The sequence below is a fragment of the Myxine glutinosa genome, chromosome 4, assembly GCF_964187855.1.
Source record: "Myxine glutinosa chromosome 4, kmMyxGlut1.1, whole genome shotgun sequence".
NCBI lineage: Eukaryota > Metazoa > Chordata > Myxini > Myxiniformes > Myxinidae > Myxine > Myxine glutinosa.
Genome location: NC_136264.1, coordinates 217,291,823 through 217,304,932, shown reverse-complemented (window position 1 = coordinate 217,304,932; position 13,110 = coordinate 217,291,823).

Sequence of the window (13,110 nt, the reverse complement as noted above, 5' to 3'; positions counted from 1 at the left end):
CCATGACGGCCCGAAATCTTGCTGGCGGACCTTGGCCACAGGGCACCGATGCCCCACAGGTGAACCACACGTAGTCGGCCCTGTGGGCCATAAAAATTTTTTAAAAAATGGACACGTTGGGTGCATTTCGTTTTGATGCAAATAGGCCGCCAGCAAAGGAAAAAGACAACATCTGGAAGAAAATAATAATAGCCAGCAGAGGGAGCCGAAGAGCAAGAGACCACCTGCAGGGTTAGGGGTTGTTGATTTTATTTTTATTGAACATTGATGAACTATGGTGACTGCACCGATGGGTGCTTGAGGGTGTTTTGGTGCGTTTTGAGTGCTTTCATGGTGCGTCGATGCAGAGCAGACTGTCTCCCCCCCCCCCCCCCCCCCCCCAGAAAGAACAATCACAGGTCCTGGGTTAGTCTTGTAAATAAAAGTAGCGTCAATTGTAAATAATGCTCCCCACCGTCAGTGTGTAGTTTGAAGACCATTCCGCAATTCGGTTAACTGTGGGCGTGAGTCTGTTAGGCAGGGTGCAATGGAGCAGCGGGACACATTTATTTATGTTTTAAAACTGTCGCACTCAGGGTCAGGTTAAAAGTAGAGGGAACTACACCTACGTGTCACACTAAATTAAAGTTGTAGGCCCGGGCCGTGCCTAAGAGGAGGAGGCTGCAGTGTTGCGGATATGAGGATTGTGGTTTTTTTTATTGTGTTGTATTGTATAGTAAATTGTTGTAAATATCACCCTCTGTAAAATGTAATGATTCCTTGTAAATACCTCCGTAGTGTGAAGGTCAAAGGGCGTCTCGGTAGTTATTCCATAAACACCACATTGCAGGACACGATAAAACCCTTGTTCAGTAGCTTATATCTTATTATGTGTCTTAGGGTAAGGCTGTGTCTCCCATTAATTTAAATACTCCATTGCACCAAGTGAAATAAGAGTAGATCCCCTTTCATTTCATTTCAATGGCCAACTGCATTTTGGGCGGTTTTCTTCAACCACCATTGGCCACGAGGCAGGGTTGGGAAAGAAGGGCGTGTCCCCACCTCGTCATAGAGGGGAGGAGTGAGCCAGCCCCGAACAACCAACCGAGCACGAGGTGTTTGGTTTGAGAGGACGGAGGAAGAGCGTTTGGGGGAGGTTCGCAAAGGTTGAGGGGCGGGGCCTATATAACCCGCCGCGGGGTGTCCCCCAAGCAGATGGGCTGGAGAGAAGTGAGAGAAAGGCTGAGCTGAGCTGCGTGGAGAGGTACACAAAAAGGAAGGGTCCAAGAGAAAGCCGAGGAGCTTTTACGAAGCAAGCTACACGAGAGATACAGCAGAGGAGTGCAGCCCCGTTTCAACCAGCCGCGTGAAGCCCTGACGGTGTGCGCTGTAAAGCGGATTACAAGGAGCCGCCGGCCCCCCGCTTCCCGCCCGGAGTGGACCCGCTCGCTGTGCCCTGTAATCGCACCTGCTCATCCTTTCCAGCCATTCCTGCCCGCAAGTTCCCCATTTTGCCTACGTGAGTTTGTTTTGTTTGTTCTGTCCTGGGTAGTAAACTAAGTCAGTATAAGCTAGTAATTTGCACTGTGTCACCTGCGTCTCATGTCCCCTGTAAATAAACGTGACTGCTTTCTTTTTGCTTATGTGTGTAAATAATAATAAACCCAGTTACTCTTCTGTACGTCTTCTTCCTCTTTGCATTCGGTCGCTTTAGAGTTTTCCCACATTGAGTAGCTGTGGCGCGATACGGCCAACATTTGGGTAAATCGGGTGAATCGGGGAAGAACTGTTCGGCCGCGGTTATACCTCCGCTCGGTAAAAATAACATCCTAATCCGCGGACCGTAACAATATATATATATATATATACATACATATATATATATATACATACATATATATATATATATATACATACATATATATTGTTACAGACGCGGCTTTTAGATGTTATATTGACCGAGCGGTGGTGTATTTAACCGCGTCCGAACAGTTACTCCCCGATTAAAACCCGATTTCACCCGACGTTGACCAGATCGCCCCACGGATATTCAATCGGGAAATCTCTAAAGCGATCGCAAGAGAATGAAAAAGAAGAAGAAGAATACGGAGGAAGAACAGATTTATTATACGCACACAAGCAAAGGATGGAAGAAACAGTGACACAGCGAATCCTTAACTTACACTATTCATTTTTACTTAGCCCCAAGACGAACGAGCAGGACAGGACGTTCACACTTACACAGGGGATAATGCAGGCAGGTAAGGCTTGAGATGGAGGCAAGGTCGGGAGGCCGCCGTTCGCAATTCCTCGCGGTTTTGGCGGGAAACCCTCCGTCGCGTATCCACTGCGGGAGACGCCACGCGCTGGTTCGGCACACCTGCTCCTTTTCTTGGGGTGGGGCCGTCTCTCTCCTTTCAGCGCGTCTCTCCAAAGCTGGTCTCCTTGCCGAGTACCTCTCCTCTTTGGCTTGGAGCGTTTCGCATCTCACCGCCTCTCTTTGGTGCAGCCTCGTTGCTCCTCTCCAGCTCATCTCCAGTCATCTCTCCAGTCATCTGGCAAAGCAGTCCCTTACAGTCGCTTTTATCACCTCGGCCGAAATCAAGCCGCCGGCTCCGAGGGCACGCCTACCGGGTCGATCACCGCGGTGTTGATTGGCTGTTAGGGCCGGTTCACTCCTTCCCTCTTCTGACGAGGTGGAGACACGCCTTTCTTCTCCAACCTTACCTCATGGCCAATGGTGGTTGAAGAGAAAAACCGACCAAAATGCGGAAGGCAAATGGAAGGGAGGTTTTGGGGAAATTGGAAGGGCCTACGCTTATTTTGTTTGATACAATGCAAAGTCAATCTAGTGGGAAAACACATACTTAGCCTACATGGAATAAGGAAATACACTATTTAAAAGATATATCGTGACCTGCGTGTATATTCCATGCAATTAACTAGGACGCTGACTGCGACCATTATTTACATTAACAGGGTGGTACCGTACGTTTGTAACGTTCACATTGTAACGTTTTCACATTCGTTACACTTCCTCCAAAATTGTTACACTTCTCAAATTCGTTACACACTTCTCAAAATCGTTACACACTTCTCAAAATCGTTACACTGCACCCCCCTTTCTTCAGGTCCGTCCTCGGACCTATTAAACTTTAACTTAGTGTGACACGTAGGTGTAATTCCCTCTACAATTAACCTGACCCTGAGTGTGACAATTTTAAAACACAAATAAGTATGTCCCCCTATTGCATTGCATCCTGTCTAACAGACTCAAGCCCACAGCTAACCGAATTACGGAATTATTCTCAACCTATACATTTACGGTGGGGAGCATTATTTACAATGACGTGATTTCTTATTTACAACGCAACCCAGGACCTGTGTTTTTTTTTTGTTTTTTTTTCTTTTTAGGGAACAAGAGAAAGAAATTCCTGTTGGGAGGGAGGAGACAGCACGCATTGCATCGATGCACCAGTACCAATACCACCAAAGCACCCAAAAGCACCATCCAGTGCGCAGTCACCATGGCTCATAATAAACACAACAAAACAACTGGTGGTGGTCTTCTCTTTCTCCGCTGGGCCGGTGTTCTTTCCGACGTCTTAAGGCTTCATGCGGCCTAGTTGGAAATAATAAAAAGCACAACTTGTGTCCATTTTTATTTAGGGCCTCAGGGGCCAACTAAGGGTGGTCCACCTGTTTGGCATAGGTGCCACCTTACCGAGGTCCGCAAGCAAGATTCCCTGGCCACTATGGCCGGTCTCCAACAGAGGTGCCCTGCCCCCGAACCTGGGGTCCATCAAGTGGTACTTGGCCGCAGAACAGCGGTCCATAATGTGGTACATCAACGCAATGCATGCTGGTTCTGGGAATCTCGGGCGCACAATGGCCACCTCACGCACGCTCCCATCGGCACCCAATGGCGCACAGGTCATGTGGGAGACAAAAGAAAGACAATTGAGCGAGGGGTAAGGTCACAAGGGTACACGTCAATTAGGCAATGCAAGGTGAAATGCGTACGGAGGCCGAAGTGAGAAAGCTCGTCCCTACCGTACGTCACCCCCCTGTCACCTACCCTACCCTTGTTCTCACCCCATATGTACAAAAATCTACACATTTACAAATTCGTCACTACTGTCACGTCTTCCCCATATTTTCCCTATACCAAATTCGTCTCCACAATCCCTTTACTTCAAAATTTGCCATTACCAATTCATCATCAATCCTCATAAGGAGGGAGAGATGGAATTACGCACAATGTCACACCCACGTCATGATGCGTCTCACATTCCAAACATTTGCACAGTAAAAATAATTAAACATGGCATGGTGTGGAGTACCTGTCACCTCAGGTGAGTGGATGCAGATGGTGCGAGGAGATCCTTCATCCTAACTATCCTCTAAATGACTTTAACACACTTTACACTACCCGGGGTCTTTCCCTGCCAATCCATTGGCCAACTTACACTATGGGTTCTAATAACCAATTCCCATTGGCCAAACTGTGGTGCTTCTCAATTTGGGGTCTCACTCCCCCGATTCATCTCCCGGTGCTCTAGCACAATTTCTGGGCTGCGACGTGTACCTCTCCCAACAGGTCTACCCACCTGCACACCTCCACCACTGTAGTTGCCACCCGAGCTTACCTAGCTCCTCACCCTAACCTAACTACCTGGGGACAGCCCCTCTCCTGGCTCTGTCACCCCATGGTGCCCTCTGGCACTGGGCTACCCGGGTCCGTCCTCCGGATCCTCGGGCCCCATTCACAACAACTACTACCGGCTCCCAGAGCCCACCTGCGGCCTCACCTGGCCGACATCCTCACAGTGGTGGAGTGCCCAAACCAACTACTCACACTAACAGGCTACACGCCCAGCCATTTCCACAACACCAACGCACCCATCCACATACCATTCTGTCACCCGCACCACAGATGCCAATATCCAACCACAATTTACCTGTACCCTCTACCTAACACTTACACTACCCGCCCCGGGTATCCATGATGGGGGTCCACTCTTCCCCCATTCACACCTTCGCACCATCCACTCCACTCCACAATTTCCACCATTCTCACTCCACGACCATCCATTCCACTACTCCATACCATTTATTCCATACAACCATTTATTCCACACACCTGTCCTCCATTCACCTGTCGTTGCACACCTGTGCAATCATACCTGGTGCCACCTGCACCCTCCTTTCTTCCTGGACCATTTGGTCAGCACAACACGCAATCACCACTACTCCCTCATACACTGCTCCACACACCTGTTCAGTTGCACACCTGTGCAATCACACCTGTTCCATTCTCACCTGTTCAATCCTCACACACACGGCATCATCTCAGCTAACTACTCCCCTCTGAAACTTGCGCTTCCCAGTCGTCCCTTTAAACTATTGCGCTCCCACGTCATTATAATCCACACTAATCTACCTGCGTCCCCACTACAGGTATCAGTCACTAACTAGACTTAACGTTACCTAATGTCATCTTCGCTAGGGCCCTATCAATATAACCTAACCCACCCGGGCTAGTTTTCACTGCCATCAACCCCATAAGCTATAGCGCATTTGCCCCACAATGTGAGGGATGATGGATTTGCCATCCCACCACATTGGGGAGGTCCTACTATCAATTTCGCACACCTAAATCCAACCAACCAAAAATTTTCCATTTACTGCCAATTCTATTCACTTTTCTAAATTTCGTTTCAAATAACTACCATCATCATCCGTCTACTTATTACATCCTCTCGGTGCGCCAATTTCCTTCGAAAGCTCGGCTTCGTACAGCCGAGCCATGAACGCGGGTTCTTTTGTGCCAGCGGCTGAATACGTCCCGCATTCGTGGCAGGGATGGGGGCTTACCCGGGCCGAGATCCCACGCACCATCTCGGCACGGAGCCATCCAATGTCCCGATCTCGACCTGCCGGAATGCCTCAACAAAAAGTGGTCGCCATGACGACTCTTTCTATCGGGCCGCCCGCTCCGCCTAGTGGAGCACGGACGCGGCCGTTCAAAGCGAGGCCCAGCACGCACCGAGGGCCCGATTCGGCTATAAGTCGTTCTAAACTCTACCCCGTCTAACGTCGATGCTTCACCTGGACGCTTACACCCCGCAGCCCGTTCCTTGCTCACACATCCAGCCGTGCCCATGCTCCTCGTACCTTTCCTTACACACCCAGGTACACCCATTCCACGCACAGCCTTGGTCACACACCTGACCACCGAACACTTTGGCACACATTCGTTGCTAGCACACCTCACCAACACACCGCTTCGCGCCCCCTCCTCGGTCATCTCCTCTGTGACAATCACAGGTGTGCTCTCATTCGCACACCCAACCACGTGCCTCACTACCAACTCAAATGTGCCTTCCCACACACGCTCTACCATTCCAGGTGTGCATCCTTCCATCCCAGGTGTACATCCTCGCTCACCTGTCATAACCAACTCACGCTCCGTTTCACTCTCACTACTCTCACCTCCACTCTCGGTCGCGCACTCACCCTTACTCTCGACCGCACACTCTTTCCTCATGCACCCGTCCGTTACACACCTTTCTCGCGCACACCCTCCCGTTACATCCTCTGTAACACTCACCACAGGTGTACACTCTCTCGTTACTTCCTCCGTAACACTCACCACAGGTGTACACTCTCTCGTTACTTCCTCCGTAACACTCACCACAGGTGTACACTCTCTCGTTACTTCCTCCGTAACACTCACCACAGGTGTACACTCTCTCGTTACTTCCTCCGTAACACTCACCACAGGTGCACACTCTCTCGTTACTTCCTCCGTAACACTCACCACAGGTGTACACTCTCTCGTTACTTCCTCCGTAACACTCACCACAGACGTACACTTTCTCGTTACATCCTCTGTAACACTCACCACACCGCGCTTCCATGTACCCCCTCGCACACGCGCTTCGACCGGCTCACTCCTGACGGCACACTCACTCCTCGGCGTGCACTTTTTCCTCACACACCCCATGGTCGGACATTCTCGCACACCTCTTTTTTCGCACACCTGTCCTGTCACACACTTCACCAACGGCCTTTCACGAACACCCGGATCCAAACCAATCCCCAAGCCGACTGAATCTCCCCTCACATCATGTACATTGCCACTCACCTCCGTACCTCGTCGCACCTCCTCTGCCACCTGCAAACTTTTTATTTGGTTAGTGAGCACCGCATCATGATTTGAACACAGACCTTGTACATATTCCATGACTTCCTCCTTTATCTCCCTCTTAGTTTCCCTCCGTCTCTTCTTAATTTCACTCACCCCTTCTTCCACTTCCTCTACTTTTTGTTTAACCTCTTTTATTTCTCGGTGCGTCTCCTCAAGTTCGTCCTCTAAGGCTACCTTAACCGTTTCGATGTGCGTTCTCACCTGCCGGTCCTTTGTCTCCATTATCTCTGTCACCTCCTCCACCCTCATTGTCAGTTCCTCCCGTACCATCTGACATTGCCTCTGCGTCGCTATTAATTCGTTTTTAATTTCTTTTTGTGTCGCCTTTAACCCTCCGAGTACTGCAGTGTTCCTTTGAACCTGCTCCACTAATTTCGTTTGTCCCTCTGTCAGCTGTTCCACCTCCTCCGTCAGATCTTCTATTCCCCCTTGTAACTTAGCCGTATTATTTCTCACCTCTTTCTCTATACGCTTTTCGCCTCGCTTTACCTCCTCGCGTAGCCCCGAGACCTCCTCACTCACCCCTCGTCGTATTTCCTCCATCTGGTTCCCCATCTGTTCGATTTCCCGGGCGGATTGTTCCCCTATTTCCCGCAATTTGTCCTCCATCCTATTTTCTAACCCCATTAACCCATTTTTTACCCCCTCTAACTGATTCTCCTGGGCAGCCATTCTGTTTTCCACCCCCGTTAACCCATTCTTTACCTCTTTTATCCCGTTGTCTAACCCCTCAAAATTATTGTCTAACTTCCCAAATTTCTTGTCTAACTCCTCAAAATTATTGTCTAACTTCCCAAATTTCTTGTCTAATCCCTCAAAATTATTGTCTAACTTCCCAAATTTCTTGTCTAACTCCTCAAAATTATTGTCTAACTTCCCAAATTTCTTGTCTAATCCCTCAAAATTATTGTCTAACTTCCCACCGGTACCCCTCGCTTCGTCCCTCATTACCCCCATTTGCCCCATAATTCTGCTTTCCATTTGTTCCATACTGTCGTTTTTTTTCTGCATTTCCACCATGAATTGGGCCATGAAGGCTTGCATTTGGGCCGCGCTCATTGGTTCCGCGACCGTGGCCCCCTCAACCACGTGCGCGAGGGCGCCATTCTGTGCGTCTGAAACCTCCGCAACCACATTGCTATTTTTCTCCTCCTCCCTATCCTCCATATACATTTCCCCGAGGTCCTGGGTCGATTCCACCCTGTCTATTTCTCCCACCGACTTCCGATCGCCTTGATTGTCCATGGCGCGATCTCAAAATTCGGGTTTTGCTTTATAAAACAAAATAAATTTCGGCAGCTCGTAATTTTGACCCAAAATTTTTTTTTCTAGATGTTTTAAAAATTTGGTTCGGGACCCGAATTCCACTCCCAGACACCAATTGTTACAGACGCGGCTTTTAGATGTTATATTGACCGAGCGGTGGTGTATTTAACCGCGTCCGAACAGTTACTCCCCGATTAAAACCCGATTTCACCCGACGTTGACCAGATCGCCCCACGGATATTCAATCGGGAAATCTCTAAAGCGATCGCAAGAGAATGAAAAAGAAGAAGAAGAATACGGAGGAAGAACAGATTTATTATACGCACACAAGCAAAGGATGGAAGAAACAGTGACACAGCGAATCCTTAACTTACACTATTCATTTTTACTTAGCCCCAAGACGAACGAGCAGGACAGGACGTTCACACTTACACAGGGGATAATGCAGGCAGGTAAGGCTTGAGATGGAGGCAAGGTCGGGAGGCCGCCGTTCGCAATTCCTCGCGGTTTTGGCGGGAAACCCTCCGTCGCGTATCCACTGCGGGAGACGCCACGCGCTGGTTCGGCACACCTGCTCCTTTTCTTGGGGTGGGGCCGTCTCTCTCCTTTCAGCGCGTCTCTCCAAAGCTGGTCTCCTTGCCGAGTACCTCTCCTCTTTGGCTTGGAGCGTTTCGCATCTCACCGCCTCTCTTTGGTGCAGCCTCGTTGCTCCTCTCCAGCTCATCTCCAGTCATCTCTCCAGTCATCTGGCAAAGGAGTCCCTTACAGTCGCTTTTATCACCTCGGCCGAAATCAAGCCGCCGGCTCCGAGGGCACGCCTACCGGGTCGATCACCGCGGTGTTGATTGGCTGTTAGGGCCGGTTCACTCCTTCCCTCTTCTGACGAGGTGGAGACACGCCTTTCTTCTCCAACCTTACCTCGTGGCCAATGGTGGTTGAAGAGAAAAACCGACCAAAATGCGGAAGGCAAATGGAAGGGAGGTTTTGGGGAAATTGGAAGGGCCTACGCTTATTTTGTTTGATACAATGCAAAGTCAATCTAGTGGGAAAACACATACTTAGCCTACATGGAATAAGGAAATACACTATTTAAAAGATATATCGTGACCTGCGTGTATATTCCATGCAATTAACTAGGACGCTGACTGCGACCATTATTTACATTAACAGGGTGGTACCGTACGTTTGTAACGTTCACATTGTAACGTTTTCACATTCGTTACACTTCCTCCAAAATTGTTACACTTCTCAAATTCGTTACACACTTCTCAAAATCGTTACACACTTCTCAAAATCGTTACAATATATATATATACATACATATTGTTGTGGATATGAGAATTGTGTTTTTTTATTGTGTAGTACATTGTAAAATATCACCCTCCTTCCTCCAGTTGTGTATAAAGGTCAAAAGGGCGTCCCTTAATTAGGTCATATACAATCACGTTAGCCAATCATAGATTTCCTGCTTGTTGGTAGTTATTTCCTTATTCTGTGTATGAGGTTAAGGCTTTGTCTTCCATTAATTAATACTCCATTGCACCGAATTCAAATAGATAGATCCCCTTTCATTTTCATTCCCAAAGCCCCATTCCCAAAGCCTCTATTGCCAACTGCATTCGCCGCCATTGCCCATGTGCTCCAACTCGGAGAAGAAGGGCGTGGCCCGCACACCATCATCAAGAGGTGGAGCCAAGAAGCCCCTCCGACCAACCAAGAATGAGTGGGTATGGCTCAAGAGGGCGGGTTTATAAAACCCGTTGCATCAGCCCCCACCGAGAGTTGCGCCAGAGATGGCAGATGAGTCGAGACGAGCCCTCGGAGAGAGAAGGGAGACGTGTCCTGAGGTGAGCCAGAGAAGCATCTTTGGCTCCACCAGCAGTTTTGGCTCCACCAGCAGCTTTGGCTCCACAAGCAGCTTTGGCTCCACCAGCAGTTTTGGCTCCACCAGCAGTTTTGGCTCCACAAGCAGCTTTGGCTCCACCAGCAGTTTTGGCTCCACCAGCAGCTTTGGCTCCACAAGCAGCGTTGACTCCACCAGGCAGCGTGGGCTCCACCAGGCAGCTTCGACCCGTTACCCCGCGGGAGCCAGATTGCGGTGGCATCGGTGGCCGTCGAGGTCCAGCCCGACGTCCCGTGCGGGATCAAGCTCCAGCCAGCTCCGTGCCTTCCTCCCCTTCTCTGCCGTCCCAAACCATTCCAGCCATTCCATTTAGTCTAGTAGGAAGACTAGGTCCCCCTGCACCCCCCGGAGATATACTTCTAATCAGTGTTTCTAGATTGGAAACAATGTGTAGAAAATGACTAGCTATGGCCCCAAGCTGAAAAAATGTCCCACATACCATTTTTATGCAAATTACTGCTGCCATTATCAAAAAAAGACTAGGTCCCCCTGCACCCCCCCGGAGATATACTTCTAATCAGTGTTTCTAGATTGGAAAAAATGTGTAGAAAATGACTAGCTATGGCCCCAAGCTGAAACAATGTCCCACATACCATTTTTATGCAAATTACTGCTGCCATTATCAAAAAAACGATTTTTGACATATCTCAGCCAATATTGCAGATAATTGAAAAATGAAGGTGTCTAGACCCATGTTTTGAAGGGCATAGATCATGATAGAACTATTCATAACATGATTACATGTGTCTATGGTATACTAGTATGCTAATTAGTGCTTTATTTACAAAATAATCACAGTTTTACGAAATAATAGACTCATATTAAGGTCCGTCTACACAGACGTTAACACAAAGTTTTATTTTTCTAAATACCCTGTGAAATTCACCGAATGCCCTGTGAAACCTGGGATTCTTCTCCAGCTTTTTCAAGGGCCCGACTTTTCCCTTCCCTTTGAAGGCACTGGTGCAGTCTTCTCCGCTGAACACATAGTACCCCAGGAGAGTGGCACAGTAGTCCTCTCCCAGGGATTCTGCCAGCTCAGAGACGTTGACAAGTTGGCGATGCTTCCCTGACCCTGTATCCAGGTACACCGTCAGCTTGATGTTGTGGGCATGGTGGAGCAGGATCAGGAGGATGTCTGTGTCCGGTGTTCTGACTACAGCGTTCTTGTATCCGATGGTAGCAGCATGATGGAGGTACAGAACCACCCTGGTATCAGTCTCTTCCTGGTTGCTGTAGATCGTGGGGAGTTCACGTACCTCGACCTGAAACACAAAAAGGCACCGCATTTCAATCACCAGTCACTGCCAGTTTCAGTATATCTCCGGGGGGTGCAGGGGGACCTAGTCTTTTTTTGATAATGGCAGCAGTAATTTGCATAAAAATGGTATGTGGGACATTTTTTCAGCTTGGGGCCATAGCTAGTCATTTTCTACACATTTTTTCCAATCTAGAAACACTGATTAGAAGTATATCTCCGGGGGGTGCAGGGGGACCTAGTCTTTTTTTGATAATGGCAGCAGTAATTTGCATAAAAATGGTATGTGGGACATTTTGTCAGCTTGGGGCCATAGCTAGTCATTTTCTACACATTTTTTCCAATCTAGAAACACTGATTAGAAGTATATCTCCGGGGGGTGCAGGGGGACCTAGTCTTTTTTTGATAATGGCAGCAGTAATTTGCATAAAAATGGTATGTGGGACATTATTTCAGCTTGGGGCCATAGCTAGTCATTTTCTACACATTTTTTCCAATCTAGAAACACTGATTAGAAGTATATCTCCGGGGGGTGCAGGGGGACCTAGTCTTCCTACTAGACTAATTCCTGCCTGCAAATTCCCCATTCGTGTGAGTCCGTCTTTGTTTGTTCTGTCCTGGGTATTAATTAAGACTGCATAGGTAAGCTAAGTTTCACTGTGTCCTTCTGGTCCGTCCCTCTTTCTGCCTTTATTTTATTATCCTTCCTTCTCCTTGGTTTATTTTGGTTGTAAATAGTAATAATAAATCATTTTCGTATTTCCTACCTCTTGTCTTCTTCTTCTTCACATCCGTCGTCTTTGTCTTTTCCAAATTGAATACCTGTGGCACGATTTGGCCAACGTTCAGAATCGGGTTAGTCTTTGGTAACAGTTCGTGCTGCGGTTGCTAAACACCGCTCGGCAATCAAGTAACATCTTATCCGCGGTACGAACGGGGCTGTGCACCGGCCTTTCCGGAGGCCGCGGTGCAGCTTCAGGGACCGTCGGTCAGTAACAAACGAGGGGACTAATCCCCCCTCAAAGGGGAACCATAGGCCGACGTTGGGTTCCGCAACAATATATATATATATATATATATATATATATATATATATATATATATATATATATATATATATATGTATATGTCAGGCATAAGGGTTTCTTATGTACACCACATGGCCCAGGTCACCTAACATGTAGGTAATGTGAAGATTATGCATGTTTAGTTGCGCTTTATATTCAATTAATGTTTGCTTTCAAATAATTGGGATTGAGCTTTCTATGGCCACTTATCACATGGTGTATCTTGCTATCCAAATGGGACAAGGACGATAACCAGATTAATGCGTGCTTCAAACTGCACCTGGCCCCTTGCCTCGGTAATTGCTAATGAATGCATTTGTAAGTTCACCCTTCAGTCAGTCTGCCCCAGGCAATAAACGATTACAGACCCTGTTCCCAAAATAGCTGCTGAAGGAAGAGAACCATGATTTATTATCTTTAACTT